This window comes from Mus caroli, chromosome 7 (assembly GCF_900094665.2).
Source record: "Mus caroli chromosome 7, CAROLI_EIJ_v1.1, whole genome shotgun sequence".
NCBI classification, from domain to species: Eukaryota; Metazoa; Chordata; class Mammalia; order Rodentia; family Muridae; genus Mus; species Mus caroli.
Genome location: NC_034576.1, coordinates 107273356 through 107279594, shown reverse-complemented (window position 1 = coordinate 107279594; position 6239 = coordinate 107273356). Strand labels below are relative to the sequence as shown.

The 6239-nt window shown below is 44.2% G+C and overlaps 1 pseudogene; it reads right to left on the bottom strand.

Annotated features, from left to right (window-relative positions):
- Nucleotides 1-608: 608 nt before the first annotated feature.
- Nucleotides 609-5027, bottom strand: LOC110298021 (annotated as a pseudogene).
- Nucleotides 5028-6239: the final 1212 nt, after the last annotated feature.

Genomic DNA, 6239 nt, shown 5'->3' with positions numbered 1-6239 from the left:
AACAATAAATAAGCAGACAAGGTTGTGAAGTAACAGAATTTATTTGATCAAAGAACTGTCAATCACACACAAAGAATAGGAACATCTATCTCTACAGTGTGATCTACACATTTTCTGGGTAAAAGGTTAGAAAGGGCAGTTGAAAAGCAACCTGTTGCCTGAGCAAAAGCTCCAAACCTCAAGAGCTCCAGTGTGTTCTCTTAGGGTCTCTAGCTGCATATGTAGCAGAAGGTGGCCTAGTTGGCCATCATTGGGAAGAGAGGCCCCTTGGTATTGCAAACTTTATATACCCCAGTACAGGGGAACGCCAGAGCCAAGAAGTGGGAATGGGTGGGTAGAGTGGCAGGGTGTGGGGAGGGTATAGGGAACTTTTGGGATAGCATTTGAAATGTAAATAAAGAAAATATCTAATAACAAAAAAATATATTTAAAAAAAAAAGAAAAAAAAAATAAAAGAAAGCTCCAGTGTGGTGATTTAGTCTCTATGCTGCTCAGATCCCATGAGTTGCAGGAGAGGCTATGCAGACTTCCCCCGGGTGTCAAGCTTCTTGTCTTTAACCTATAGCAACACCCTGGGCAGTTTTTTCCACATTCAAACGATCAGAAAGTCAGTCAGCAAAAACAGGCAAATGCCCAGAGGATAGATGGACACCACGTGAAGGGTGAGCCATTGTCCCTGCCTGAAACAGAGGTCCAAACCTCTTGTTCCAGGCACCNTGGGTCAACAGTGTGTCCATAAGAGCCTGTGTCAGAAGCCTCTGCCCTTGCTTGTTCTTGTTCTTCCCCTTCTTCGATCTTCGTCTTCCACCCTGACTACAGAGCTGCCCAGTGTTCACAGAGCCCTGAGAGGTGAGGAGCCTGTCAGCATTGTGCAAGGGTTGATTCTCTTTGTCTGGAGCATCCCTGCCCCAGTTGTCTGTGAATCTGGGATGGTGAATCACAATTGCATCAGCAGGCAGATCAAGTTCACCTTCAGTATTCCTGAGGTTCTGCCCAGCTATCTTGTGGTTCTTTTCCTGAAGCACTTTCCCCTCCCCAAAGGAGGTTTCTTTGGTTNCTCTCTTCTCCCTGATTTCCCAGGGCTCTCCCACACCATCTGTGCAATGGTATTTCTTCTTATGCTTTTTTCTCCAGGATTTCTTCAGCTGGTATTCNGGGTCAAGAACATCATTTATTCTGCCCTCTGGCATGTCAATACTGACCTGTTTGAGGTTGGCCTGCTGCACATAGAAGAGCACATAGGCATTCTCATTCAGGACAGAAGTCACATCACACCTGGTGACTTTAGTATCATCCATCTTGTACCACTTCCCATGACCAGCTTTGACACAACAGAAGTAATGTCCACTGTGAGAAGTTGCACCATCATGGACCAGGACNGCATAGAGGGCATAAGGCAAAGGTCCTCCAGTAGGCTGGGACAGGTATGGCTTCAGGTCAAGGAACTCAGGGTAGCTTACTTTTCTGTCTAACTTGTTACCCATGAAAGCCGAGAAGCGCTTTAACACTAGCATGAGTACNTTTGGGGCAATATGAACATGCAGGGTCTTGGAAGCTGGCATCTTCTGTCTACACCTACCACAGTAGTAGGCATTCTCTCCACGTAGCTCTTCTGACTTCTCTGTATCCCACAAGGCTTGCTTTACACTCTGAGCTGAGCTGATATCCAGGGGGACATCCAGGAAGGGATCGTAGGTATCTGAGGTGCCCTGGCAATGGAGACACTTGATCTGAGACCTCCACAAGCCTCCAAATATGTCATGAATGGGTGAGCTGTCCTCAGAGGTGGGGCACGATTGTCTGTGCACTTGAAGGCAGGATTCATGCATTGTTTCCAAGGTGAACATGAGAAACTCATGGGCATCTTCCTGCTGGTACTTGTGGAAGGCAGAGGTCAAAATCTGGGAGGGCTTCATGACATCCCCCGAGTGAGAGTGTAGGAGACTCTGGGTCACATGAGCTTCCATAGCACACATCTTACAGCCTTCTGGGGAACAACAGGTTTGACTGTGCTTCTGGGACAGCATGTAGTGAGCTAGAGGTGGTGTGTGTGTCAAGCACTGCAGGGCTGCATTCATGTAACAGCTGTTGCCTGTGTTCTGGAGCCCACATCCCGGTCCTTGGGGACTCTTCCAAATCAGACTGTACTTTCCATTGACAGTTAGCTCCTGCACCACCTGAGCTTCATTCTGATGCAGCTCTGGGGCACCAGAAGAAGACAGGGCTGTGTTTGATATGGGACAAGAACACGAAAAGATTTTAGGGTATGCCAGTGGCCAAATCTGTTACCTTCAGACTCCATTCTAGAAAACCTGACCTAACTTTCACCTCAGGAAAACTAACAGGATAGTACCTAGAATTACATTCCAAGTTAACCGACCCCATCCTCCAAAAATAAAACACTCACATACAACCCATCCCAAACTAAACATGAACATAAATCCAGTCTCTAGGTTCCACCCCCAACAAGACCACTGTCTCCACGTTTTACTCCAACAGATCTGCAACCCCAGGTTCATAACCTGCTCCCTCCCTTCCAAACCCCAATGCAGAGGGAAGCAGAAATCCAGCCTATGACTCCCTGCACCCAACAATATGTTACAGGCCACAAAATCTACCCAATTAGATGCTTGCACACTCACCCACACCACTCTGCTTGCTGCTTACTGTAAACTCTTACCCTGAGAGATATTCAGAGCTCATCATCACCAAAGCCTCCCTGTTAGACAGTGGCTATAGTAGTCCCCTAGCTAGCTGGTAAAAAGGCTACACAGTGATTGCATCTCATCAGTTCCTGTCTGGTTTTAGGGGATGACTACTCTTTTCTGGCACTACACATGCAAACTGCAAAAGGTCTTATGATGAGACTCAACCTCTTAGAAGAGCAGAGCAGCCCCTTTGTCAACAAAAGTCTGTCCCAGCACACTCAATTCATCCTTATGTAGGTCTAGGGCAGCTGGAGATGACAAGGCTGCTGGGGGACACACAAGACAAAAAGACCTAACAGTGAGACTCACCTTCTGGGAAGGAAAGAGAAACCACCATGTCTCCAAAGACCTTTTCAAATAACTTGCTGGAGTCTTCTAAGGGAGCAGAAGGAAGTTTTTCCTCTCCAATCTCTGCAAGTGAGGACAAATGCTCAGTCTTTTATATTCCAGTCTTGTGACCATGCCTACAGTCTTCCCAGGACAGCCAATCCCAGACAAGCCTCTCACAAGTTGGGTGTGGTTTCTGCAAAGCAGCTCAGAAATATCATCTCTTTGGAGTGCATTTCCCTGAATTTAGCTCCAATTTCCTAGGTGTCTTAACTGCTTGTGGACGTTGTACATCGTGGTGCGGAGCCTAGTGCGCACCACGATGTACAACGTCCACAAGCAGCATCTAGTCCCCTAAGTAAACTGTTGATTCTCTCAGGAAAAAAAAAAATTACCTTGAATCTACACTCTGCTTCTTTAGTGTGTTATCAGTACTCAAGAATACAAAGCATTTTGATGTAAATGTTTTACCCACAACTAAATCTCTAATTACTTATAAGAAAAATTTTTGCTGGCAGTGGTTATGCAACCCTGTGATCCCAGCACTTGGGAGGCAGATGCAGGCAGATTTCTCAGTTGGAGGCTACCCTGGTCTACAGAGTGAGGTCCAAGAAAACTACAGCTACACAGAAAAACACTGTCTCAGACAACAAACAAACAAACAAACAAACAAACAGAACATTTTTATAATGCCATTGTTCCTAATGGTGCAAGTGCTGAGTAGGTGATTCAATCACACAGTTAGCTCCATTATGCTCATTCAGTCTTACTTGAGTAATAAGATTTACTCTAGGTGGACCAAACCAGGCAAATCCTCCCTTCCTATATATTTTTGAGACAATATGGCTCATTCTCCATTCTGACCTTGAGCTTGGTATCAATCACACTATTGGTGGCTTCAGCTCATAACAATTGGCTTTATTACAATGAAAAGAAAAGAAAACAAACACACACACACACACACACACACACACACACACACACTCAAACAAATGACCACACATCTTTAGCAAAATCTGTCTTAGTCAGTGTTGTATCGCTTTATAAAGCAGTGAAACTTGAAACTTTTTTTTTTTCATTTCTACTCTCAGTGAATGACCTTCATGCCACAGCCTTAGTCATTATTTCCTGTTATATCCTTACTAGATTCTGGATCTAGTGGCCTCTTTTTTTTTTTTTTTTTTTATCCAGCAAGTTCAATTTATATGGTTTTGTGTGTCAATGATGCAATCTTAGGCCTTGCCTATTCCTACTAAGTCATTTAATTCTAACTTTTACCTCTGAAAAACTAACAGGACAGTACCTAGCATTACATTCCAAGTTAACTGACCCCCTTCCCCAAAAAATAAAACACTCATATACAACCCATCCCAAACCAAACATGAACATAAATCCAGTCTCTAGGTTCCACCCCTAACAAGACCAGTGTCTCCATGTTATTACTCCAACAGATCTGCAACCCCAGGTTCATAACCTGCTTCCTCTTTTATGAACACCAAAGCAGAGGGAAGGAGAAATCCAGCCTATGACTCCCTGCACCCACCAATATGTTACAGGCCACAAAAACTAGCCAATTAGATGCTTGCACACTCACTCACACCCCTTTGCTTGCTGCTTACTGTAAGCTCTTACCCTGAGAGATATTCTGGGCCTCACCACCCCAAAGCCTCTCTGCTAGACAGTGGCTCATGGTAGTGCCCTAGCTAGCTGGTAAAAAGGCTACACAGTGATTGCATCTCATCAGTTCCTGTCTGGTTTTGGGGGATGACTACTCTTTTCTGGCACTACACATGCAAGCTGCAAAAGACCTTATGATGAGAATCAACCTCTTAGAAGAGCAGAGCAGCCCCTTTGTCAACAAAAGTCTGTCCCAGCACACTCAATTCATCCTTATGCAGGTCTAGGGCAGCCAGAGATGACAAGGCTGCTGGGGGACACACAAGACTTAAAGACCTTACAGTGAGACTTACCTTCTGGGAAGGAAAGAGCAACCACCACGTCTCCAAAGACCTCTTCAAATAACTTGCTGGAGTCTTCTAAGGGAGCAGAAGGAAGTTTTTCCCCTCCAATCTCTGCAAGTGAGGACAAATGCTCAGTCTTTTATACTCCAGTCTTGTGACCATGCCTACAGTCTTCCCAGGACAGCCAATCCCAGACAAGCCTCTCACAAGTTGGGTGTGGTCTCTGCAAAGCAGCTCAGAATTGTCATCTCTTTGAAGTGTATTTTCCTGAATTTAGCTCCAAAATCCTAGGTGTCTTAAACTTGGGTCTTACTTTGGAATAAAGTTACAAAACCATGTCTAATAGAAGACTACACATGCCATGCAAGAGTTCCCATTACCTTGCTAACCACACAGAACCAGTATAAACAGCCTAGGCCTGGTTTTCCTTCCTTTTTTCTCTTTCTTTCTTCCTTTCTTCCTTTCTTCCTCCCTTCCTTCCTTCCTTCCTTCCTTCCTTCCTTCCTTCCTTCCTTCCTTCCTTCCTTCCCTCTCCCTGTCTCTCTCTCTATCTCTCTCTCCTCTTTCTCTGTTTTCTTTTTCATCTGCGTTGACTTTGGATTTGCAAGATCATTTCTCTGTAGCAGATACATTTCCAGTNAAGGTCATATGGTCTATGAAGTCATCTAGTCCACTACGTAGACTGTTGATTCTCTCAGGAAAAAAAAAAAAAAAGACCTTGAATCTACACTCTGCTTCTTTTGTGTGTTATCAGTACTCAAGAATACAAAGCATTTTGATGTACATATTTTACCCACAACTAACTCTCTAATTACTTATAAGAAAATTTTTGCTGGCAGTTGTTATGCAACCCTGTGATCCCAGCACTTGGGAGGTAGATACAGGAAGACTTCTCAGTTGGAGGCTACCCTGGTCTACAGAGTGAGGTCTGAGACAGCCAGGGCTACACAGAAAAACCCTGTCTAGAAAAACAAAACAAAACAAAACAAAACAAACAAACAAACAAACAAAAACATTACTATAGTGCCATTGTCTCTATAATGGTTAGACTGCTGAGTAGGTGATTCAATCACCCAGTTAGCTCCATTATGCTCATTCAGTCTTACTTGAGTAATAAGATTCACTCTAGTTCGACCATATCATGCAAATCCTCCCTTCCTGTATGTTTTTGAAACAATATGGCTCATTCTCCATTCTGACCCTGAGCTTGGTATCAATCAACCTATGATGACTTCAACTCATG